Source organism: Panthera onca, chromosome B1 (genome assembly GCF_046562875.1).
Source record: "Panthera onca isolate mPanOnc1 chromosome B1, mPanOnc1 haplotype 2, whole genome shotgun sequence".
Taxonomy (NCBI): domain Eukaryota; kingdom Metazoa; phylum Chordata; class Mammalia; order Carnivora; family Felidae; genus Panthera; species Panthera onca.
The window spans coordinates 134,932,894-134,960,202 of record NC_138342.1 but is presented as its reverse complement, the minus strand read 5'-3'; positions in this window follow the sequence as shown (position 1 = coordinate 134,960,202).

The window sequence follows — 27,309 nt, the reverse complement described above, 5'->3', positions numbered from 1 at the left end:
GGGTTTAAATTCCATTAAGACTGTAAACAAGGGGAGCGCAAACACTGCAACTCCGCAGCTTGATACCTGGCGGTGCTCTGGTGGGAAGGGTGAATCCCCAGGAACAGAGTGGGGTCCGGGAGGTTTTCGGGCCACACGAGGAAAAGCGGTTCCACTGCTGGAAGGACACTTGGTAGAGACTGTTGAAGCCACCTGGTCCCAGCAGACCCCGGAAGGCAGCCACATTCGCTGGTGCTGGGGGCAAGGTTGTTAAAGGTGAAGCCTGGTGCCAGATGTGTGTTGCGATTTTCCATAATCCCTGAAATGCGGCTGCCACACTGTCTCGCGAACTTTTTCTGGGGCAGGCTGGCACCTGGCTGCAGTCTCGGGGGAGCACCGGCAACAACAGGGTCCAGCGGGCGTTCCTGGGTGCAGCTGGTATTCAGCCATTGCTCGGGGAAACCCTCCTGCAGAGGGGTGGAGTGGGTCAAAGCCACAGTCCTTCGGAAGTAAAGGGCCGGGGAAAACAGCCGCATCTGAGACAAAATTCAGTAGAGAGGTACTGCCTGGGGCCTGGTCACAGAGAGTGAAAAACTGGAGAGTGGACAAGAGCTGACAATGGAGGATGGGTGCACAATTGCTGATCCAGAAGAACAGACTGGGTATCTGGGCGGCGCCATTTTCAGCACTCCCGCGCATGCGCATACACACCTACGAGCTCCTCAACAATCCAACCCAGTAGGTTAGCAGCGCCATCTAGTGGAGAGCGGAGCCATTACAGTGAGCCCCGCCCAACAGGGCCAACTTTGCTCTTCAAGAATACAAGTCTCACCAGCAGCTTAGTTTATGGTCTATAAAGTGCTACATAGACTGACCTCTAGGGGAAAATGAAGCAATTTCAGTCCTACTTCAATCTGTTAGCAGGTTCATCTATTCCAATTTTTTTCTTTTTTTTTTTTTTTCTTTTTCTCTTTTACACTTTTCTTTTTCATTAATATAGAAAGAGAAAAAATTCATTTTTATTTTCAATTTTTATTAAAAATATCTTTCTTTAATTTTTATTACTACATTTTTAAATTTTGTGTAAATTTTTTCAAATTCTATTTTACTTCCATCATTTTATTTTAGTCTACTACAGTGTATTCACCTTTTAAAATTTTCAAACATTTTCCTTTTTTTTCTTTCTTTTTCTTTTTTCTCTTTTTCGTTTCTTTTTCTTTAATGCAGAAAGAGAAAAACTTCATTTTTTCAATTTCTATTAAAATATTTTTATTTAATATTTTGCTATATTTTTCGCTTTTATGTAATTTTTTTCAAATTCTATTTTACTTCCATCATTTTATTTTAGTCTACTACAGTGTATTCACTTTTTCAAATTTTCAAACGATTTCTTTTTTCTTTCTTTATCTTTTTTCTCTTTTTCATTTCTTTTCTTTTTTCTTAAATACAGAAAAAGAAAAAATCATATTATTTTTAATTTTTATTAAAAATATTTTTCTTTAATTTTTCCTACTATATTCTGTACCTTTGTGTATATTTTTTCAAATTCTATTTTACCCCCATCATCTCATTTTACTCTACTTCAGTGTATTCATTTTTTCAAATTCTCAAATGATTTCCTTTTTTCTTCCCCCCACCTTTTTTTCTCTAATCTGTCAAACCACTTTCAACACCCAGACCAAAACACACCTAGGATATGCATCATCTATTCGATTTTTGTGTGTGGGTGTGTTTTGAATTTTGAATTTTAATATTTTTTAATTTTAATTTTTTTAATTTCAATTTTTCTACCTCATTAATTCCTTTTCTCCCCTCAAAATGACTAAATGAAGGAATTCTCCCCAAAAGAAAAAGCACCAAGAAACGACAGCCAGGTATTTAACCAACACAGATACAAGCAAGATGTCTGAACCAGAATTTAGAATCTCGATAATAAGAATACTAGCTGGAGTCGAAAATAGATTAGAATCCTTTTCTGCAGAGATAAAAGAAGTAAAAAATAGCCAGAATGAAATTAAAAATGCTATAACTGAGCTGCAATCACAGATGGATGCAGCGGTGGCAAGGATGGATGAGTCAGAACAGAGAATCAGCGATAAAGAGGACAAATGTATAGAGAATAATAAAGCAGAAAAAAAAAAGAGGGAGATGAAGGCAAAAAAGCACGATTTAAGAATTAGAGAAATCAGTGACTCATTAAAAAGGAACAACATCAGAATCATAGGGGTCTCAGAAGAGGAAGAGAGAGAAATAGGGGTAGAAGGGTTATGTGAGCAAATCATAGCAGAAAACTTGCCTAACCTAGGGAAAGACACAGACATCAAAATCCAGGAAGCACAGAGGACCCCCATTAGATTCAACAAAAACTGACCATCAACAAGGCACATCATAGTCAAATTCACAAAATATTCAGGCAAGGAGAGAATCATGAAAGCAGCAAGGGAAAAAAAAAAGTCCCTAACATACAAGGGAAGACAGACCAGTTTTGCAGCAGTCCTATCCACAGAAACTTGGCAGACCAGAAAGGAGTGGCAGGATATATTCAGTGTGCTGAATCAGAAAAGTATGCAGCCAAGAATTCTTTATCCAGCAAGGCTGTCATTCAAAATAGAAGGAGAGATAAAAAGTTTCCCAGACAAACAAAAATTAAAGGAGTTTGTGACCACTAAACCAGCCCTGCAAGAAATTTTAAGGGGGACTTTCTGAGGGGAGAAAGGATGAAAAAAAATATATATATATAAATAAATACCAAAAGCAACAAAGGTTTGAAAGGATCAGAGAACACCACCAGAAACTCCAACTCTACAAGCATCATAATGGCAATAAATTCATATCTTTCAGTACTCACTCTAAATGTCAATGGACTCAATGCTCCAATCAAAAGACATAGGGTAACAGAATGGATAGGAAAACAAGATCCATCTATATGCTGTTTACAAGAGACCCACTTTAGACCTAAAGACACCTTCAGATTGAAAATAAGGGGATGGAGAACCATTTATCATGCTAATGGTCAACAAAAGAAAACTGGATCAGCCATACTTATATCAGACATCTAGACTTTAAAATAAAGACTGTATCAAGAGATGCAGAAGGGCATGATATCATAATCAAGGGGTCTATCCACCAAGAAGACATAACAATTGTAAACATTTATGCGCCAAATGTACGAGCACCCAAATATATAAATCAATTAATCACAAACATAAAGAAACTCATCGATAGTAATACCATAATAGTAGGAGACTTCAAAACCCCACTCACAGCAATGGACAGATCATCTAATCAAAAAATCAACAAGGAAACAATGGCTTTGAATGACACACTGGACCAGATGGACTTAACAGGTATATTCTGAACATTTCATCCTGAAGCAGCAGAATATACATTCTTCTCCAATGCACATGGAACATTCTACAGAATAGACCATATATTGGGACACAAATCAGCCTTCAAGAAGTACTAAAAGATTGAGATCATACCATGCATATTTTCAGACCACAATGCTATGAAATTTAAAATCAACAACAAGAAAAAATTTGAAAAGGTAACAAATACTTGGAGACTGAAGAACATCCTACTAAAGAATGAATGGGCTAACCAAGCAGTTAAAGAGGAAATTAAAAAGTATATGGAAGTCAATGAAAATGATAACACCACAACCCAAAACTTCTGGGACGCAGCAAAGGTGGTCATAAGAGGAAAGTATATAGCAATCCAGTAATTACTAAAGAAGGAAGAAAGATCTCAGATACACAACCTAACCTTATGCCTTAAGGAGCTGGAAAAAGAACAGCAAATAAAACCCAAAACCAGCAGAAGACAGGAAATAATAAAGATTAGAGCAGAAATTGATGCTATCAAAACCAAAAAACAAACAAACAAACAAACAAAACAGATCAATGAAACCAGAAGCTGATTCTTTGAAAGAATTAACAAAATTGATAAACCACTAGCCAGTTTGATCAAAAAGAAAGAGGAAAGGACCCAAATAAATAAAATCAAGAATGAAAGAGGAGAGATCACAACCAACACAACAGAAATAAAAACAGTAATAAGAGAATATTATGAGCAATTATATGCCAATAAAATGGGAAATCTGGAAGAAATGGAAAAATTCCTAGAAACATATATACTACCAAAATTGAAACAGGAAGAAACAGAAAATTTGAACAGACCCATAACCAGTAAGGAAATCGAATTAGAAATCAAAAATATTCCAAAAAACCAGAGTCCAGGGCCAGATGGCTTTCCAGGGGAATTCTACCAAACATTTAAGGAAGAGTTAACACTTATTCTCTTGAAGCTGTCCAAAAAATAGAAATGGAAGGAAAACTTCCAAACTCTTTCTATGAAGCCAGCATTACCTTGATTCCAAAACCAGAGACCACACTAAAAAGGAAAACGATAGACCAATTTCCCTGATGAACATGGATGCAAAAATCCTCAACAAGATATTAGCCAACTGGCTTCAACAATACATTAAAAAAATTATTCACCATGACCAAGTGGGATTTATACCTGGGATGCAGGGCTGGTTCAATATCCTCAAAACAATTAACATGATTCATCACATCAATAAAGAAAGGATAAGAACCATATGATCCTCTCAATAGATGCAGAGAAAGAATTTGACAAAATACAGCATCCTTTCTTGATGAAAACGCTCAAGAAAATAGGGATAGAAGGAGCATACCTCGAGATCATAAAAGCCATATATGAACAACCCAAAGTTAATATCATCCTCAATGGGGAAAAATTGAGAGCTCTCCCCCTAAGGTCAGGAACAAGACAGGGATGTGCACTCTCGCCACTGTTATTCAATATAGTATTGGAAGTCTTAGCATCTACAATCAGACAACACAAAGAAATAAAAGGCATCCAAATCAGCCAGGAGGAGGTCAAACTTTCACTCTTCACAGATGACATGATACTCTATATGGAAAACCCAAAAGACTCCACCAAAAAACTGCTAGAATTGATTCATGAATTCAGCAAAGTTGCAGGATATAAAATCAATGCACAGAAATCGGTTGCATTCCTATACACAAACAATGAAGCGACATAAGGAGAAATCAAGGAATCGATCCCATTTACACTTGTACAAAAAAACATAAAATACCTAGGAATAAATGTAACCAAAGAGGTGAAAAATCTATACACTGAAAACTATAGAAAGCTTATGAAAGAAATTGAAGAAGACACAACAAAATGGAAAAATATTCCATGCTCCTGGATAGGAAGAACAAATATTGTTAAAATGTCAATACTACCCAAGGCAATCTACATATTCAATGCAATCCCTATCAAAGCAACACCAGCATTCTTCAAAGAGCTAGAACAAATAATCCTAAAATTTGTATGGAACGAGAAAACGCCCCAAATAGCCAAAGCAATCTTGAAAAATAAAACCAAAGCATTAGGCATCACAATCCCAGACTTCAAGCTATTCTACAAAGCTGTAATCATCCAGATAGTATGGTAATGGCACAAGAACAGACACTCATATCAATGGAACAGAATAGAGAACCCAGAAATGGACCCGCAAACGTATAGCCAACTAATCTTTGACAAAGCAGGAAAGAACATCCAATGGAATAAAGACAGTCTCTTCAGTAAGTGGTGCTGGGAAAACTGGACAGCAACATGCAGAAGAATGAACCTAGACCACTTTCTTATACCATACACAAAATTAAACTCAAATGGATAAAAGACCTCAATGTAAGACAGGAAGCTGTCAAAATCCTCAAGGAGAAAGCAGGCAAAAACCTCTTTGATGTTGGCTGCAGCAACTTCTTACTCAACATGTCTCCGGAGGCAAGGGAAACAAAAGCACAAATGAACTACTGGGACCTCATCAAAATAAAAAGCTTCTGCACAGCGAAGGAAACAATTAGCAAAACTAAAAGGCAACCAACAGACTGGGAGAAGATATTTGCAAATGATATATCAGAGAAAGGGTTAGTATCCAAAATCTATAAAGAACTTCTCAAACTCAACACCCAAAAAGCAAATAATCCAGTGAAGAAATGGGCAAAAGACATGAATAGACATTTCTCCAAAGAAGACATCCAGATGACCAACCGACACATGAAAAAATTCTCCACATCACTCATCATCAGGGAAATACAAATCAAAACCACAATGAGATACCACCACACACCTGTCAGGATGGCTAAAATGAACAACTCAGGCAACAACAGATGTTGGCGAGGATGCAGAGAAAGAGGATCTCTTTTGCATTGCTGGTGGGAATGCAAGCAGGTGCAGCCACTCTGGAAAACAATATGGAGGTTCCTCAAAAAACTAAAAATAGAACTACCCTACAATCCAGCAACTGCACTACTACGCATTTATCCACGGGATACAGGTGTGTTGTTTCAAAGTGACACATGCACCCCCATGTTTATACTATCAACAATAGTATCAACAATAGCCAAAGTATGGAAAGAGCCCAAATGTCCATCGATGGATGAATGGATAAAGAAGAAGTAGTATATATATACAATGGAGTATTACTCAGCAATCAAAAAGAATGAAATCTTGCCTTTTGCAACTATGTGGATGGAACTGGAGGGTATTATGCTAAGTGAAATTAGTCAGAAAAAGACAAAAATCATATGACTTCACTCATATGAGGACTTGAAGAGACAAAACAGATGAACATAAGGGAAAAGAAGCAAAAGTAATATAAAAACAGGGAGGGGGACAAAACAGAAGAGATTCATAAATATGGAGAAAAAACTGAGGGTTGTGGAGGGGTTGTGGGAGGGGGGATGGGCTAAATGGGTAAGGGGCATTAGGGAATCCACTCCTGAAATCATTGTTGCACTATATGCTAACTAATTTGGATGTACATTTTTAAAAATAAAAAATAAATTAAAAAAAAATTAAAGCATAGTATTTTAAAACAGAGCTAATTAGAAAAATAAACAGAAAAGAAACCTAAACCCACCAATGGTGACAGTTTTATTTAAACCATCATCCTTCAGCTTCTCAAACTTTGAGAAACATACACTAAAATTAACACCTCTTATAGTATGTACCACGTTGTGAAACCTGTAATGTGTGAATTCATTTGTTCTACTCTATAGTATACCTCTTCCTTATGGCACACTTCTCTTCCATTCTTTCCCTGGCATTTCAGTTTGAATGTGATCACTTTCCAGAGCTTACTTCTTACTGATTTCCCTTGCAGCAGAGTAGTTGTGGGATGCAAATGTCCCGCAGACCTAGAATTTCCTGCTCCTTCCTCTGCCCTGGACTCCCCTCCCTCATCTATCTTTTCTTACTTCATCCTTGTTCTGCTTTTCCCTTTTATTCCTATCTGCATGTCTCTTTTCTATGTATCTTCGGATCTAAGAACTGAAGTCAGAAAAGTCCAATGACATAGAAATAGTGAGATGGGGGAATTGTCAATAACAGTCATAGGAACACAAGAGAAGAAAGAACAGAAAGGATCTCTTCAATTGGTGGAGTGTGTAATTAGCACAGCCCCATGAACTTGACTTCACTCAGTTTTCCTATACTGCAGAGTGGTGAGGAGCTTTCAACATTTACTTTTTAATGCCTGCTTTCTCTTCCAAATGCAAAAATAAATGAGAAAATGAATAAATAAAATCACAAAAGAGAGATCAAACAACAATACATCTTGCTTATTTTTAAAAAATTTTTAATGTTTATTTTTGACAGAGAGATACAGAGTGAGAGTGGGAGAGGGGCAGAGAGAAGGGGAGACACAGAATCTGAAGCAGGCTTCAAGCTTTCAGCTGTCAGCACAGACCCCAATGTGGGCTCCAACTCACAAAAAACGAGATCATGACCTGGGCTGAAATTAAGAGTCGAGTGTTTAACGGACTGAACTACTCAGGGGCCCCTATATCTTGCTTATTGACTATCAATTCTACACTGGGATCGGGCCACAGAAATGTGAATAAAGCATGTTTTTAATTCAGAGACTTCTTACTGCAGAAAGAAAGATAAATAAGAACACCACTACTATCATGAATGTGCTAAACAGTATAAGAGAGGCATGAACAAGATCATAGGAACATACGAGAGGGATGACTCATTCATTTTTATGATTTTCAGGTAACATTTTGTAAATAATACATGTGAGGCTTAATGTGTCCTTCCTTGAAAGACTGTGAACCTTATCCTGTGATCCATCACTAAGTGTAAAAAGTTTTCTATTCAGAAATAAAATAATAGATCCTATGTTTCAGCGGGAGAACACAGATGGAAAAAAAGGCAAGGATTTAGATATACAGTGTATTGGGTGGTGCTGAGTGCAATGGAGAAAAATAAAAACAAGTTGGCTAAAAAACGCATATGTGTTGACATGGAGGATTATATTCTAGGTGGATGAGATATCAAGCACTGATGCTCTGAGGCAGGAGCAAGCAAGCCACACATGGACCAGGAAGGGAAAGGCCAGTATGCCTGGAGCAGACGAAGTAACTGAAAGCAGGAGATGAAATCAGAGTTAACGGGCAGCTAGGTCAGAAAATGCTTTGTAAGCCATGGTAAAAAATTTGGCTCACTTCGAGCCGGCGAGAGGTAGAGATGAAGATAATAAGAAGTACTGTCCTGAAGGTGGACATTTTGAAGAGTTTAGAGTACCTTGTAATCCTAAGAGAATGGACCAGGAGTCAGCGGTGGAACTTCCGCAAGAGAAAGGTGGTGCTCTGAAGCATCTGGCTAAAGAAATGTCAGTGCTTTTTATTAAGTATGGGAGTGGTTTGTGTGACTTTGTTCTAATTGCTGGAATTTCCAAGAAGCAGGATTTGCAGACTTATGTAATTTTTACTGTTGGTCCTCTGAGAGTGGAGAAGTCCTGTTCTGTTGCTGAGAAGTGTGCCTCTAGTGGTTGGAGTGTATATTACAAGCCTAGAGGTGAAGGTTGGGATTAGTGGGCTGGATGTTGCTCCTACTGATGATTTTTAAGGGTGCATTCCGAATGATGAGATGTTACATATTAGGGATAGATACCCTCAAAAATTCCCATAAAGGTTGATTTTGTGGAGTTTAACAGAAGCTGAGGAAAATAGTGGGGGAAGAAAACACTGAGAGATTTTGGCCAAGGATTTAACATAATCTGAGAGTTATCAACAGGATCATTCCAGCTGTTCTGAGGAGGATGGGCTAAAGGATGGGCGAGAGAGAGGCAAGTAGAGAGTGAGAGGTCACTGCAATAATTCTGATGAGATATGATGATGGCTTGGATCATGGCAGAAACAGTGCGATTGGTGCGCAGATCTTGCATTTTGGATATTTAATGAAGTTATTAATTTTCAATCAAATTAACATTTTGATGCTATACTTTTCTGGCACATAAATGTACTGTCGATCTAATTAAGTCAATAAACACTGTCAATCTTGGCAGTTATGTATTTAAATATTTTTAATGACCAAAGTGGGCTGATAATGTATGAATCAACCCAATGTTCTGTATTTTTTAAAATTTTTTTAACGTGTATTTATTATTGAGAGATAGAGAGACACAGAACGTGAGCAGGGGAGGGGCAGAGCGAGGGGGAGACACAGAATCTGAAGCAGGCTCCATGCTCTGTGCTGTCAGTACAGAGCCCAACGTGGGACTCGAACTTACAAACTTACAAACTCGAACTTACGACCTGAGCCGGAGTCAGTGGCTTAACCAACTGAGCCACCCAGGTGCCCCCAATGTTCCGTATTTCATGTGTCCTATGTATTAATAGGAAGACTCTCTAATATTCTGACTTCAGAGAGCAGGCATGGGTAGCCAGTGGGAAGGTGGGTGTATCTGGTGAGAATCAAAATCATTTATGTTTAAAACAGATTACTAGCTACAGTAATATAACTTTATTATTTGATTGTATTTTCATATAGCATGCCTTCTCTTGCACTATTTTTATCAACATGACTGCTGTTCCAGGAAATAATTGCCCAGGAAAATAAATATTGCACAGACAGCATCATGAGAGTCTTGCCTCGAAATCTTCATCTATCTGTGTCTACCAATCCTTCACTAGTATACCATGATCCTTACCATTTTAATTAAACTCCCACATTGAGAAATCTATTTTATAACTTAAAGCCTCAAAAGTAACCCAATTTTTCTCGCTTTTCTGAAATGCTACCAATCCTCTCAACCCAAGGTTCTCCCTCACTAGAGGATGCAATAGTCTCAGTTCTGCTTTATCAACAGGTTATTTTGGTGGTGCTTTCAGGAGGCCAGCATTTAATAATATTTTATCTGGGAACTGGGTCTCCAGTGTGGCTCAGTCGGTTATTCATCCAACTTCGGGTCAGGTCATGATCTCACAGTTTACGGGTTTGAGCTCCACATCAGGCTCTGTGCTGACAGCTCAGATCCTGGAGCCTTTTTCGGATTCTGTGTCTCCCTCCCTGTCTGCAACTCCCCTGCTTGCACTTGTCTATCTCTCTCAAAAATAAATAAACATTAAGAAATATTTTATCTGGGAATAATGTTAGTGATACAAAGAAAATCTTTTAGTTTTCTGGTTTTCCCAGATGTTTGCAGTTAAAACCCATTGTACAATTATAAAGTATTGTAAAGTCACTGAGAAATTTTGGCCATGGATAAAACATAATTTAACAGTTGTCAGCAGGATCACTTTGCTGCTGTTTGGAGAATAGACTTAAGAAGGGACTGGGAAAGAAAGACTAAAAATTTTGTTCTGATCACATACAAGAGTGAAGTCACTGAGATGTGGAAGATTGTAAGAGCATCAGGTTTGGGGAAATTAATAGGAGCTCAGTTTTAGATGTGTAAAGTTTAAGATACTGACTTGACACCCAAATAGACAAGTTGACTAAGCAGTTGGATATTAGAGTCTGAGGAGAAATATTGGGACTGGAGACAAGCTTTGATGTTTTAAACATATTCCCTTCACCTCCTTCTCCTCCTCCTTCCTTTTTCTTCATCTTTATCTTCTTCCATCTCCTCCTTCTTTCCTTACTCCTTCCCTCCTTCTCCTTCTTGTCCTCTTTTTCCTCCTCCTTCAACTCTTTCTCTTTCAACTTCCTTCTTCAGTATTTAGATGATTTTGCTTTCTGAACATATTTCTCTAATTTTATACTTATTACATTGTGAATTGTATTTCTACAATAAAAAAGGCTATTTTTATTTTTAAAAAAGACTTGAAATACTGCAAAAATTATAAACAGTGATTATTATGGTGGTAGGATTACAAAAGTTGTTTTACATATATATACATATTACATATGTATACATATGTATACATATATATACATATTACATATGTATACATATGTATACATATATATATATATATGATAGACTAAAGTGTAGACAAGGTATATATATATATATATTTAATGGATGGCAACACCAAGCTACTACATAAATGTAGAAAATAGAAAATAGAAGAGAGAACCCTAAGGGACTCCAATCCTAAGGGACTCCAATGTTTAAAAGCCAGGTCAACAATGACAAATAAAGGAGAAAAAGAAAAGCCAATCAGGAGGAAGGAGGAAAACCAGAGTGTATCTTTGGGATAGTACAAAAAGCGTTTCACGAGGCTAGAGTAATCAGCTCTGACAAAATTGCTTATACATCAAGGAAAATGAGGTCTGGAGAACTGAACATTGATTTTGGCAATTGGATGATCATCGAAGATGCTGATAACAGTTTTGTAGTAGAGTAGAGGTAAAAGCCTGACTGAGTGTGTTCAAAGGGAATGGATTCAGCAAATATAGAAAATATTTTTTATACATGTAGACAAATATCAGATTTCTGTTGAAATCTGAAGAAAAAAAAGTTGGAATTGGAAGGCAAAGTGGACTCACTTCTTTTTAAAGTTTATTTAATTTATTTATTCTGAGAGAGAGGGAGAGTGAAAGAGAGACCATTCCACATACGTGAGCAGAGGAGAGGCAGAGAGAGAGGAGACAGAATCCCAAGCAGGCTCCCCACTGTGCTGACGATTAACTGATGAAACTGACTGAGCCACCCAGGTGCCCCTGGACTCACTTTTTTTTTTTTATGAAATTTATTGTCAAATTGGTTTCCATACAACACCCAGTGCTCATCCCAACAGGTGCCCTCCTCAATGCCCATCACCCACCCCTCCACTCCCTCCCACCCCCGATCAACCCTCAGTTTATTATCAGTTTTTAAGAGTCTCTTATGGTTTGGCTCCCTCCCTCTCTAACTTTTTTTTTTCCTTCCCCTCCCCCATGGTCTTCTGTTAAGTTTCTCAGGATCCACATAAAACTGAAAACATATGGTATCTGACTCACTTTTTAAGGTGAGAGAAATAAACCATGGTTTGTATGCTAACGAAGAGATAAAGCTGAGAGGAAAATGGTGACAATGGAGGAAAGACAAGGGATCATTATGAGAGCTAAGTCTGAGCAGATGAGACGATGTGATCTAGCTTAGGTAAAGAGCTGACCTAGGTTATAGAAGCAAAGGAGGTCATAGATGCAGGAACATGAGTTGGTGCATTTATTATAATTCTTTCTTTCTCGGAGTTTTCTTTTTTTTAATTTATTTAAAAAAAATTTTAATGTTTATTTATTTTTGAGAGAGAGAGAGAGCACATGAATGAAGGAGGGGCAGAGAGAGGGAGACACAGGATTCCAAGCAGGCTCCAGGCTCTGAGCTGTCAGCACAGAGCCTGATGCAGGGCTCAAACACAAACCGTGAGATCATGACCTGAGCTGACATCGGATGCTTAACCAACTGAGCCACCCAAATGCTCTTGGAGTTTTCTTCTGATTGCTTCAGTAGATAGAAGGTGAGATGATCTGCTGTGAATAAGAATAAACAAAGAGATTTTGGAAGCTTGGAGAAACAGAAGACACAAAATAGTCATGAGGAAACATAGGAGTGGATCAAGTGAAAATGAGCACAGAAGAGAAGACCAAAAGGTAGATATATACAACCACAAAACACAATGATTGCTTCTGAAGAACTAGCAAAAATACAGTTGACCCTTGAACAGTATGGGTTTGAACTGTGTGGGTCTACTTATTTGTGGATTTTTTAAAAATATAAATATAATGTAGTCCTATAAATATATTTTCCCTACCTGATGATTTTCTTAATAACATTTTCTTTTCTCTATTTTACTTTTTTGTAAGAATGTAGTATGTAATACATATAACATACAAAATATGTGTTAATCTACCATTTATGTTATTGGTAAGGTTTCCAATCACAAATAAACTATAGTTAAGTTTTGGGGGAGTCAAAAGTTACACATCTATTTTCAACTGCATGGGGATCAGCATCCCTAATCCCCATTGTTCAGGGTCAACTATAATAGAATTGACAACATATATGTTTACAAAAATAAAAAAAAATATGAAAATTCATCAATATTAAATTAAGGACCTTAAGAGTAATTACACAAGCTTTGAGAGGAATTCAGTGAAAAGAGAATCCCTGGTTTCAAAAGCTTTTTTTACAGAGGACAAACTTGATTTGGATCTGATCCCCCAAAGTATTTTTTCCCTTACTTGAGAAATCTATAAATTATTTGTCCATTTACAAGTTTAACTTATTACAGCTATAATTATAGGAAGACCTTGCTTTCAGGTCTATTTCTATTTTTCAATAGGAAATTTCAAAAATACCTCAAAGGAGAGAAAATATAAAAAATAAAATTCCAAGTAGAGGTACAAAAATGACCAAGTTGGGGCAACTTCTGTTTGTCTTTAATTCCCCACCTTTAAAGCTGACATGTCTAAAAAATTTGATCCCATTTTCCTAATAGTTAAAAAAATGAACACCTGCAACTATAGACAAGTATATATGTATAATTTATTTACATAATAATGAGCACAGATTTATAGGATATAACTATATGTAAGTTGTAAATACATTACCATACTTATTACATAAATATGCTATAGAATACTATATAATATACAATTTTCATAAAATAAGTTATGTTATATAATTTATTTATAAATCAGATACATGTATTACTATAGCAGTATGTTTATATATATTATAGTATATACGTGAGAAAAATTAGGATAAGATAAAAATAAATAAATGACATTTTAAATTATTACATTAATTTTTATTAGTCATACCCAAAATTCTTTGATTTTAATAAATACTATTGAAAATGCTTCAGCATATTGAAAAGTGAATTTTAACGCTTTGATTTTGAATAATATTTTGAAGTTTTGGTTCTAAATTAAGTATATCATAATATTGATTTTGTTTTTTAAATTTTTTTAATACTTAGTAAGTTTTGAGAGAAAGAGTGAGACAGAGTGAGAGAGGGGGAGGAACAGGGAGAGAGGGAGACACAGAATCTGAAACAGGCTCCAGGCTCTGAGCTGTCAGCACAGAGCCTGACAAGGGGCTCAAATCTACAACCCACGAGATCATGACCTGAGCCAGAGTTGGACACCTAACTGAACCACCCAGGAGCCCCAATATAATACTGATTTTAAAAAGATGGCTGTGTAGGCTGAGAAATGTATGTAGATTTCACAGGAGAGTTTAATAATTGGAAATATTTTGTAATTATGATACACATTTTTCTATTCTAATTTTGAAAAGTGTTTAACTGAAATTTAGTTCTTAATTTTATATTCTAACTGATCTTGATAGATTATTCCTTAATTGTTTAGAATATGCTGAGCTTTTATATTTTAAACAAATAGTTCAAAGCTTAATAATACTGTCTATTTGGAGAATGTGAAACTGGTTCAAAATTTCTATTTCTATGTTTTAACGCACAGATGATAAAGTCTATGTAAATGACATATTTTTACAACAAAAATAAAATAAAAATCTCACATTGAGAGAAACTCTAACAAATACCCAAATTCAAAGGAGTTTCTTTCAAAATGGAGTTACTGTCATTTTTTATTAAAATATTATTTTTATCTTAAGGATACAGTGAAGGTTGAATTTAAAAAAATATATCTGCTAGATAGCACACTACAGATAGCAATTTTTTATCACCAAAAATTCAATATATTGGAACACTTATCTTTTTAAAAGAAAAATGCTTTATTTATCTTTAAGCTTGACAGCTCTTTAAAGTACTTTGCCATGACATAAACAGTGAACCCCTGAATGTTACAGAAATAAATCAGAATCACTTCCCTTCTCACGTCATTGTTTTGTAAAAACTCAGCATTTAAGCCAATCTAATAGGGCACACATAAACTATTATAATTTAACTTTCGCTAAAAGTAAATAAAGAAAAGATAATACCATTGTCAACCTATCCACTTTGTAAAACCCCCACTCTTCCCTTTCCATTCCTGTATGTATAGGACACCTCATCTGTTGACTTACAGGCTGAGTGAGGGCACCAATGTTAATCTGCACATTAAATATTAATATAAGTTGACTTTTAAATCATTTAAAGTTGTTTTGATAGAAAACAGATATTCTAGTATTTTTTTTCTCACACTATTTAGCCATCTCTGGTGCTCACAACTTTGGAGACCATTGCTTTAAATATATGGAGTGAGGCATGCTGTCATTCCAAAAGAAAGAAATGTTGAAACTTAGTGTGTTAGTGATGGTTGCTTTACAGTTAAAGAAATCAAATTGAGCTGGCAGAGAAAAATTTATTAGAGAAGACATTCTAGTGTCTCACTGAAATCAAGGAAGAGTTTTTCAAAGAAACTTCAAGGATTGGGCCCAGGATGGATGATTATGGGCCTTCCTTTATCACAGCCCCATTACTGTTATTCCATTATCCAAAGAATCTAGTCTCAATAATTTTGTTCAGAAATCCATGTTCCTGAGAACAGGACTGTGAATGCCTGACTTAGATCTTGTATGTATGCATGGCCGAATTTTCTATGGATAGAGAGGAGAGTCATATAGCAGAAATATACCTGCTAATAGCATAACATGGAACATGGAGAGCAGATCTCAGAGAAAAAGAGGCTGACCTGCCAAGCCAGATTATTTCTCTATATCAAGGAATGGACTTGGGAACACATGTGTTATGTGAGGGACAGGGTGAATGATGTAGTCTGACTAGAGAGTAGTGCTCCTGTAACTGAACAATTGACGATCATTAAGACTGATAGATTAGGGCTAAATTTAGTGGGGTTAACAATCAGATATGGGAAAGTGGAATTTATATTAGAGTCATAAAAAGACATTTGAAAGTACCTGATCGGGAAGGAGCATAATTACAGGAGTCAGAATCCCATTAGGAAATAGTTGAAAGGGTGATTGAAGAGAATTGAATGGAAACTCTCTGGAAAACCATGGGCAGGGTTAAGGGAAAACCACTGTGGGGTTCAAAACATTAGACTTGGAGACGTGGGAGGAGAACGTGATTGCCAGAATTTGAAGGAGCTGAAGGTATTGGAGCCTGTCATCTGATAGGAGTATGTCCTTACCTGGGACATATGTAGCGACCACCAAACCACAGCCCAGAAGGGTGGTGGATAAAAGGTATGTTTACCTCTTTGTCCTCCTACTTCCTAACCTCCTGTTGGTGACTGTCATTGGCAAACTGAAAGGAAACCAGAGAACATGATTGCTGGTTGACACTATCTGCCAAAGATAACCTCTCAGACACAGAGAAGAGTGCAGAATGTGTAAAATGAATGCAAAGGGACAAAAAGAATATCCTAACCCAATGATCAAAGGTCCATTTTAGAAAGATAATGTCTTGACATAGACTAAGGAGTACTATACCAGTGAGATTATAGTGAGAAAGAGATTGAATATTTCAATAGCCTGAGTAAGAAGGAATAAGACTTTTCACTTGGGTGGTAGAAATGAAAAGAAAGTGGAATTTAAAAGACACATAAAGAAGGAAAAAAAGATGACTTAATAGCTGATTGGATATGGTGAAAGTCATAGAGAAAAATCAGGAAACTCTCTATAAATTATATACCTTGAAGTACCACCCACAGATAGGGATAAAGTAAAAAGGTATATACTTAATTTGTGTGTGGTATATAATCAATGTGTAGGGGGAGAAAGTGGCAAGAGCTCATTTGGGTGACCACCAAAATCATTTTTGATTTTATAAGTTAGTGGATAAGAAAACACTGTTTATGGGGCACCTGGGTGGCTCAGTCGGTTAAGCGTCCAACTTCGGCTCAGGTCATGATCTTACCGCTCGTGGGTTCGAGCCCTACATTGGGCTTTGTGCTGACAGCTTAGAGCCTGGAGCCTGCTTTGGATTCTGTTTCCCTCTCTCTGCCCCTCCGCCACTCATGTTCATGCTCTTTCTTTCTCTCAAATATAGATAAACAGTAAAAAATTAAAAAAAAAAAAAGAAAAAAACTGTTTGATGGTGCAAGGTTCTTGGGTTTCTGCTGATCAACTGGTCAACTATATTGATTAACCAACATAGGATTGACCCTGCCTTTGGTCTTCCCTGGCCCAGCTCTTTGAGACTCTACCCAATCCAATTGCATTTAACAAAATGTATTATGGCATTTTCTAAAAATGAGACTTCTTTGTATGGAGAATGGCAGTGGTACCCACTAAAAGAGCAAATAGCATAAAATGGATACCTTTTCTAATATTATAGATTTCTAAATTTCTCTCTCTCTCTTTCTCTTTTTTTTTTTTTTTTTTGGAAATTGTTTTAACTACAAGATTGGTTTCCCAGCTAAATTTTGAGTACACCATTTCACAAAGCTATTCTTGACTGTATATCAAACATCTCTTAAATATGACACACTATTCCAAAGAGATTTATATTTATGGCATGTGGTGGGGATGGGGATGACGTTAGTGGTTTCGTGGCTCTCAGGTCTAAAGATACTTTGTTCAGTATTTTGATTTGCTTTTTTCTATCCTCAGAAAGAACTTTTAGACATCTCTGGCAATTAAGCCCAGTTAAAAACGTTTTCTCTTACAATAATTCCAAGAGAGTTTAGTTTATTTTGGAACTTTCCTTAGACTTCACACTATTGAATCCATAAGGTGAATTTATCTTTCAAAACCAGTTCAGTAGCAGCTGGGGAGGTGAGGACCTCATCACACGGCATTGTTTAATGCCACTGGGACTATGTGGGAAGGAGAGTCCTTTTTCTTTTTCTTGGGCTTTTAAAATGTGGTCTAAGTTTCAGCGAAGCCTCCCTTACAAAAACACCATTAAACCAAAATTAAGGGCTCCATACATTCCAATAATAGCTGGGTGGTTCAGAATAACATATTTGCTGGCTGAAAAGTACCTATGAATAGCTCCTGGCCCTGCTGGAAGTCTTGTTCTCCAAGCCCATTAAGTTTATGCATTAGAGCACACAGACAGTGGCAGCTGCCTGACATCTCCCATTGTGCTCAAGGACTAGAAAGTGATAAGGTTAATGAGACTTTGTATTGATGCTGAACCAGAGTAGCAGGGCTAGGGAAGCACTGCCTTACAAGTTTTCCAATGATTTTATTATTTTTTTTTTATTTTTTTATTTTTTAAATTTTTTTTAATGTTTATTTTTGAGACAGAGAGAGACAGAGCATGAACGGGGGAGAGTCAGAGAGAGGGAGACACAGAATCTGAAACAGGCTCCAGGCTCTGAGCTGTCAGCACAGAGCCCCACGCGGGGCTCAAACTCACGGACCGCGAGATCATGACCTGAGCCGAAGTCGGCCACCCAACCGACTGAGCCACCCAGGCGCCCCAGTTTTCCAATGATTTTAAAGCGTTAATAGGCTCACAACTGTGTTTAAGGATAAAGGGTCTAATTTTGATAACAATATCACCCTTAGAGAAAGTGCTTTTTATATTCAGACAATTTTAGAAGCATTTTTAAAGGTTATTTATTTGTTCTGAGACAGAGAGAGTGCAAGTGGGGGAGGGGCAGAGAGAGAGGGAGAGAGAATCCCAAGCAGTTCCAGCACAGAGCCCGATGTGGGGTTCAAACCCACGAAGCCACAAGATCGTGACCTGAGCTGAAACCAAGAGTCGGACACTTAACTGGCTGAGCCACCCAGTGCCCCTATATTAAAACTTTTAATGCTATCAATCATTAACAGGATTTTGTAAGGTTCTGGAAACAGTCTTTTATCCAATGTGGAGAGTTTGAGGAAATTCTGACCATTGGATAGAGACATTTTTACCCCCCCAGAGTTTGGGGGACAACTTTATGCAAGGTCTGTTCATTACCTGTTGTTACTGCACGGAGATGATCCTTCCTCATTTTCTGGGATGAAGACATCCAGTCCAGCTTCAAGTTTTCTATTACCCTGAATGACTGAAGTTCAGAATGTTAGCAAGTGTTGGGTTTGGGAAGAGTGGTTGTCTCAAGTCCTCTGCTAGGAGTTTGACATTCATTATCTCATTTAGACTTCACATAAACATTAAAGTTTTGTGATTCTCAGCTCTGCCTACATGTGCACCAAAAGCACGTTAGCTTTATTTTTTTTTAAATTGCAAACATCTGCATATTATCCTTCGGGATTCAGCAGGTCCGAGCACCTGTATATGCATTTGTGATGCTGGTATATATCTTGTGTTTATGTAGATGACAAAAGCAATGCTCGATAAAGGGATATTGAACTGCTTTAAGCCACGTTGCCAGGGGAAGAATTATAATTCCTATGAAGCCTGAATGCTTCCAAAGCCCATGTGGTTCCACCACACAATGATTCTTCCCTCTGCTACCAACTCTTTGTGATTCGGGATGAGTTCAACCCGCTTTGCATCAGGGGTCTGACATTTAGAAGATATATGAAGTTTAGATTATGATTGTAAATACGTGTGCAACTTTTAAAATCGCACATTTCCAAGTTGATAGCGTATGCAGTCCTCCACCATCACTCTAACACTAGCAATAAGTAAGCCCAGTACCAGTTGGTGTTAATAAAAGCCTTTGTAAAGGACTCCCTGTTTCCAGGCACTCTTCTAGGTGCTTTACATGTATCAAATATTTACTCTTTATAGCCACTCTATAAGGTAGATGGTAAAATTGTCTCCATTTCACAGACGGGGCAGTGAGGTTCTCAAAGTTTAAGAAAGTCATTGGAATCATGACTAGTAGTAGCAAGACTTGGCATTTAAACCTAGTCCTATTCTAAAGGCCACGCTAATAATTGCCATCCCAAGGACTGGCCAACTTTCTGTAAGGGGCCATATAGTAAATATTTTAAGTTCTGTCAGCATAGTTTTTGTCACAACTAGCTAACTCTGCCATTATACTACAAAAATATATAAGTGAATGAGTGTAGCAGTGTTCCAATAGCACAATGAAGAACACAAGGTCACTAAAATTTGGTTGTCATATAATTTATATGTTACAAAATATTATTCTTGGGGCTCCTGGGTGGCTCAGTCGGTTGAGCATCCGACTTCAGCTCAGGTCATGATCTCGCAGTCTGAGTTCGAGCCCCAAGTCGGGCTCTGTGCTGACAGCTCAGAGCCTGGAGCCTGCTTCGGATTCTGTCTCCCTCTCTCTCTCTCTCTCTCTCTCTCTCTCTCTCTGTCAAAAATAAATAAACATTAAAAAATTATTATTCTTATTTTGATTTTTTTCAACTACTTAAAAAGGTAATAAGGCTTTACATACATGGTCAGCAGGCAAGATTTGACTTGTGGGCCATAGTTTGCTGATACTCCTTTTTGCAATTTCTCATTATTAAATCTTGGGAGACTATTGTGTATGGAAAGGAGCACTTACCTCTTCTTTTGTTTTTTTATCATTCAATTTATTAAGCTTGTAAATCATTAGGCAACTTTCCTATAAATTCATATACTACTTACATTTCTAATGAATATAAATATACATTCATAAATCCAGTATTCTAACCATTTAAAAGTTGTTTACCCAGCCAGACCTGAATGTCAATAAAAATAACAATCTGATATAAGAGATCTTTTCAATACTTCAACTCTTAAGACAAATTAAATATACACAGAATAGCTCAATTATTACAAATCTTATTGTTACACTGACACTTAAATCACTATATAGATATTGATACCTGGATTTATGGGCTTAAAAATTTGCATTTGCATTCATATCCTTGGATAGCCTAATCTTAACAGTGTACCCCAAATAATATTCTTTCAAGCCAAGATATCAGGTTCTGATTTATTAACGACTTGTTCTTGGTCTGAAAATAAGGCCTGTTTTTACCCCAAGGGGATTCAATTCCAAGTCTATACTAGTTGGTATGGCTCCCTCTTTTAGTACAAATTCATGTGCTATTTCACAGACTTTCTAAATTGATTCCTTTTCTTTCACCTCCTCTTTTTGTTCCCTTACCATTGAGTTTGGGCTACAGATACCTCATATAATTATTTGCTTCACCATATCTTGTTAATACCTCATTATAATTAGTAGAACCATACAGAGATTTCCCTTCTAAGACAGCTGAGTCTGCACCTTCCACATCCTCTTACAGACATTCGATTGCACTACGGTCCTGCAATCCACCATTAAAACCTATTTCTAACCAATTGTTTTGTATGGCCATTTCTGCTGACCACTCTTCTTGTTTATAATACAGTTCTTGGTTTTCTGGTTCAGCTGGGCTCACTCATGATTCCTTTTGTCTACCATCCCCCGTCACACAGATAACAAATAATAAATATCTTTGATCACACATATTCTTAATAAAAACAAATAAAATCCTGAGATCAGCACACTCAGATATGTCAATGAAGCAACATGAGTTTGCTCCTTGATGAGTCAGAAATGGCACCAGATTGAGTTGTCGCACAAAGAAAACTTTTATTTGCAATAAATAAAGAGATTATGGGGAGTGGCTTCCAAAGCCAAGAATCCCTGAGACAGAGTGAATGGGTTCCTTCGGTTTAGGGTTAGAATGAGTATTTAGATAGGGATGCCTTGTCATCCTATGTAGAGGTAAGCATAAAGTTGCACCTTAAAGAAAAATGCCAGTCCTCACATTGTATGTTATGTAAATGAGGCTGAGGTTCCTCCCTGGGCAGAGATTTTAGCATAATGAAGTAAAGGTAGTTGTTGGTCCTTCCAAAGGTCACTCAATGGTACAGCTGCACGGGCGCTAGTCGGGGGCTTAGCTCAAAAGGTCTGGGTGGTCTGGGCTGGTGGCAGGTCTTGTTAGGGCAGTCACCATCACCTGAGGGATGATTTCAGTTTCATTTGCCTGAGTTACGATGTAAGCCAAAAAGAAGAGTTTAAGGAAAAATGTTAGACAAAGATTAGTGAGTACAAGCAGGCAGGAAGTAAATGTCAGGTGTTGGGGTCTAGCTGGTGACAAATTCAGTCACACATTAAAAGTAACGTAAAAACATGTATTACATTTACCCTTCTTTTGCAAACAACTATCTTAATTTACATTTATGTAGTTTTTCCCCATTTGGAGTTTGTTTATGAACTGAAATTTTTTCCATTGTTAAGTGTTTCTCAGTCTAAGCCCTGTAGTTTTAAAAAAATTTTATGTTTATGTATTTATTTTGAGAGAGAGAGAGAGAGAGAGCCAGCAAGCAGGGGAGGGACAGAGAGAGAGGGAGAGAGAGAATCCCAAGCAGGCTTCGCACTGACGGCGCAGAGCCTGATGTGGGGCTCAAACCCATGAATCATAAGATCATGACGTGAGCATAATCAAGAGTCAGATGCTTAATGGACTGAGCCACCCAGGCACCCCTCAGTCTAAGCACTATTGACATTTGAAATTGTAAAATTTTTTGTGGGGAGCTATTCTGTGCATTGTGGGAGTTTAGGAATACCCCTGTCTTTACTCATCAGAAGCCAGTTCCACGTCCCCTAGTGGTAACAGCCAAAAAGTCTTCAGTCAATTAAAATGTCTCTCCGGGGGCAAATTGTAGCTGGGTAAGAACCCTTGTAATTAACTATAATTTTTTTTTGATCCTCAGTATACCAGAATATAACAAATAGTGGCCCTTTTATTTGGCTCCATTGTTCTTTTACCACCATCGTGGGCAGTTTTGAAATTACACCCACTTTAAGGAAACCAGAAGATTTTCTATCTTCATAATTCCTTCCCCTACTTCTTTAGGGAGTCTCAGATCTGAGTGTTAAAGTATGCATCACCTTTTGGGAGTTAATAGGTTGAATCCTATTCAGCAATGCCATTTGGATGATGGCTAAGCTAAAAAATAAATTTAAAATCATAACTCCATAAAGATGTTTAAAAAACAGTATTTTTTTCAGATTCTCCCCATTTTAAGATTATAATGCAAGCAATATAACCATAGTTATGATTCCATATTACTTGCCATATTAATATATCCATATTGTTTTCTTTCATATTATTGGTATAAGGGTAGAATGTCAATTTTATAAAACATATTCTGACAGATTTAAAGTTATATTAATGTCAGATTCAAAGTTTGGGGTGGATTCAGACTTGCTTGATAAACTGTGGGTCCTTTAAAGAAGTCAGGGAGAGGATAAGACTCCTGAGTTTACAAACACTAGGAGACAAACAGGATTCTGGGCAGAAGGGGGAAGAGTGAATAACAAGGCCTGTGTTGTAGAGGACCTGATGGCTCCTCGTTTGAGAACATGAGGTAGAGTTTAGCCACAGTCCCTGAATCTATGTCTTTCAAACACCCAATTCCCCAAATGCTCGTGAGAGTCTTCATTTTGAGGAGATAGTTGTGTTATAGAAGATGGATTGGGTCATTAGGATCTCAGCAGCTCCATTTTGGTAACTCCTAAATAGTTTGGAGAAGCAGAACAAATTTATCTTAAGGCCCAAGAAGGAGAAATTTATTGGAATTTAGCGTTTCAAATGAGATCTCTACATGGCAGCTACATTTCCTGGAAGCCCAGGAATCACAGGCAGGGAAGAAAAGCCCCACACGTTCACATTCAGACACCAGCTATGATTATAGATGTTAAGACCCTCCTTTCCTTCAGAAACTACTGCAGGAAATAACAGGAATATCCATCAAAGGAAAACCAGGCTCCATGCTCACTGAGGAGGTGGCTAAGAACAATGGAATCTGAAGCACTCTTAAAGAGACCTATGCACCATACGCTGAGGAATCTTCAATTCATATTCCACTTGTTGGAGTGTTTTCATCATTATGACATCATTTGATTCTCTCTACTAACTCAAGAAACAGGAAGGAATACATAATGTTACTCCTATTTTACAGGTAAGGACATAAGCCAGACAGTTAGCTTTCTTTAGATAATACAGCTTGTAAATTATATATCTTGAGTGAAAATCTAGGTTTTGTTGATGCTTAAGGTAGTGTTTGTCCCCATTATTTAAATGGTTTATGATCTTGGAGAAGTTACTTTGCAACTCTATGCTTCAATTCCTGTTTGGTATTACAGGCATTATAATAATAGTTATAAACCCCAGATGGTGAAAAAATCAAATGAAATTTTATGTGTGTGTGTGTGTGTGTGTGTGTGTGTGTGTGTGTGTGTTTGAGTGTATGATGCTTAACTTAGCACCGTGCCTCTCTTGCAATCAGTTAGCAATAATCATCAGAGTAAGGCCACATAATAAAGAAACAGATTCATTTAGAGCACACAGAAAAATGAGTCTTTGCGAAAGCTGTGTATACTAATGATAGCTAACATTTATTGTTTAAAATATGCCAGGGATTTTCAAGAGCTTTATAATAGTCAATTAGGTCTTTTCATTGGTAGAACAAACTTTGAAATTAGGATTATTTTAATATCCACAGTACACTTGATGAAATGAGATAGGGAGTGGCTCATCTGACGTAGCTTGCCCAAGATTAGTGGTGAGGCTGGAAGTCAGTGAAGCCCAGGTGAGCTAGTCAAAGCTCACGAACTTGACTTGTTTGGTATGAACACGTATACACCATTTTCTACTAAAGTATACGGCTTAAGACAATTAGATAGATAATCATATTTGTTTATATTTTGATCTATGGACTGTAGTTCTAACAGTTATTTATGTATACTTTAGAGGCATAAATCTTGAAAAATTCATGGACCAGAATGATATTCAATACTTCCTCTTAGCTTCTAATTAATTATTAGTACTTACTTATAGTGTTTCCTCATCCTGGTCAATGATACCTTTAACATACGGCAATATATGTAAAACTATTACACCTTTTCATTATATCATACCTGGTCAAATTCTAGGACTACACTTCTTAGGTATGCAACATTGTAATCTAGGTGTTTTTCCACATTCATCAATATTTTTATAAGCTAAAGTCATGTTTAAATTGACAGCAGGAACACACTGGATTAGAAAATTTAATCACCAAAGGGCAGTTAAAATTTAAGGGCTAATTATAGAGAATTTTTTTTTTTAAATGTGTGATTATATAGAGTGATGATTAAAATAACAATTCCATATGGTGCCCATGGAAATAGGCTTCATTGTTTTAGGTCTATTTCTTTTTAGAACTAGCTGTTGAAATACATGTTTGCTTTTCCCCGATCATAAGAATTGCTGAACACTCTAAAAGCACCAGGCCTGAGGCCAAGGTCCACTTCGTCTTGGTACAGGAAGAGCTGCATTCCATCTGTTCTGGCCTCGAGGAAGCTTGCACAAATCCATCTTCCCTTTGCGTGTCTTATGAAACCCCATGACCCTTTATGAAATCTAATAGAGGAATTCCATTTCCACCAGTGGAGGAGTGTCCATCAATAGCTTGCTGATCAGTGGCTTTCCCCTGAAGGAAGCAGAGAGAAACAGCCAGATGAGAAAATGGACATACGGCATATAGGTTCGGAAAACAGTCCAATTATGCCACATCTTGTGTACTTTGTTTTAAATGATGATGGTGATGATAAGAAAAGGGGGTAAAAGGAGGTACAGAGATATGTTTAAGCTGATTATTGAATTTATATTGTTTATTCAATGGGAATGTTTAAGAATCTGTTTTTGAATGATGCTAAATTTGATTTAGAAGCATTAGGTCACATATAAACTTTGAAAATAGCCTACGAGTTGTTACTCCTGAAGATTTAAAATTAAATATGAATGACCCATGGTAATAAGGTCAGTTAATCTATGGCAAAGGAGGCAAAACTATCTAATGGGAATAAAGGTGATCTCTTCCACAAATGGTGTTAGGAAAACTGGATAGCTACATGGAAAAAATAAAAGCTGGGCCACTTTCTTCCACACAAATATAAACTCAAAATGGATTTAAGATCTAAATCTGAGACCTGAAACCATAAACATAGGCAGTGATCTCTTCGACATTAGCTGCAGAAATGTTTTTCTAGATATGTCTCCTTTGGCAAGGGAAACAAAAGTGAAATTAAACTATTAGGACTACACCAAAATAAAAAGGTTTTGCACTGTGAAAGAATAAATAATAAATAAATTAATAAATTAATAAATAAATTAATTAATTAATTAAACAAACAAATAAAACAAAAAGCCCACCAAATGGGAGAAGATATTTGTAAGTAATGTGTCTGATAAGAGGTTAATATCCAACATATACAAAGAACTTATACAACTCAATACCAAAACAAAAACAAAAACAAAAACAAATAACCCAATTCAAAATGGGCAGAAGACATGAACAGTTTTTTTCCAAAAGAAGACATACAGATTGCTAACAGACACATAAAAAGATGTTCAACATCACTTATTAGCAGGGAAATGCAAATTTGAACTACAGTGAGGTATCACTTCACAGCTGTCAGAATGACTAAAATCAAAACATAAGAAAGGACGAGTGATGGTGAAGATGTGGAGACAAAGGAACCCTCATGCACTGTTAGTAGGAATACAAAATGGTACAGCCACCATGTAAAATAATGGAAAATAGTATGGAGGTTCCTCAAAAAATTAAAAATAGAATTACCATATGATCCTGTAATTCTACTGCCAGGTATTTACCCTAAGAAAACAAAACACTAATTCAAAAAAATGTATGCACCCCTATATTTATTGCAGCATTTTTTACAATAGCCAAGATATGGAAACAACCCTGGTGTCCATCGATAGATGAACACATAAAGAAGGTGTGGTATATATATATACACACACACACACACACACACACACACACACAATGGAATATTATGCAGCCATAGAAAAGAATGAGATCTTGCTATCTGCAACAACATGGATGGATCTAGACAGTATAAAGCTAAGTATAATAAGTCAGTCAGAGAAAGACAAATACCATATGATTTCACTCATGTGTGGAATTTAAGAAAACAAAAGAATATAAAAAGAGATGAACTAAAAACCAGATTCTTAAATACAGAGAATAAACTGGTGGTTGACAGAGGAAGGAGGGGGATGGGTGAAATAGGTGAGGGGGATTAAAGGTACACTCATCACGATGAGCACTGAGTAATGTATAAACTTGTTGAATCATTATATTGTACACCTGAAACCAACAGGACACTGAATGTTAATTATATTTGAATTAAAATAAATAAATAAAAATTAAAAAAAATAAACTTACGTATGAATGTTGCCTTCATGCC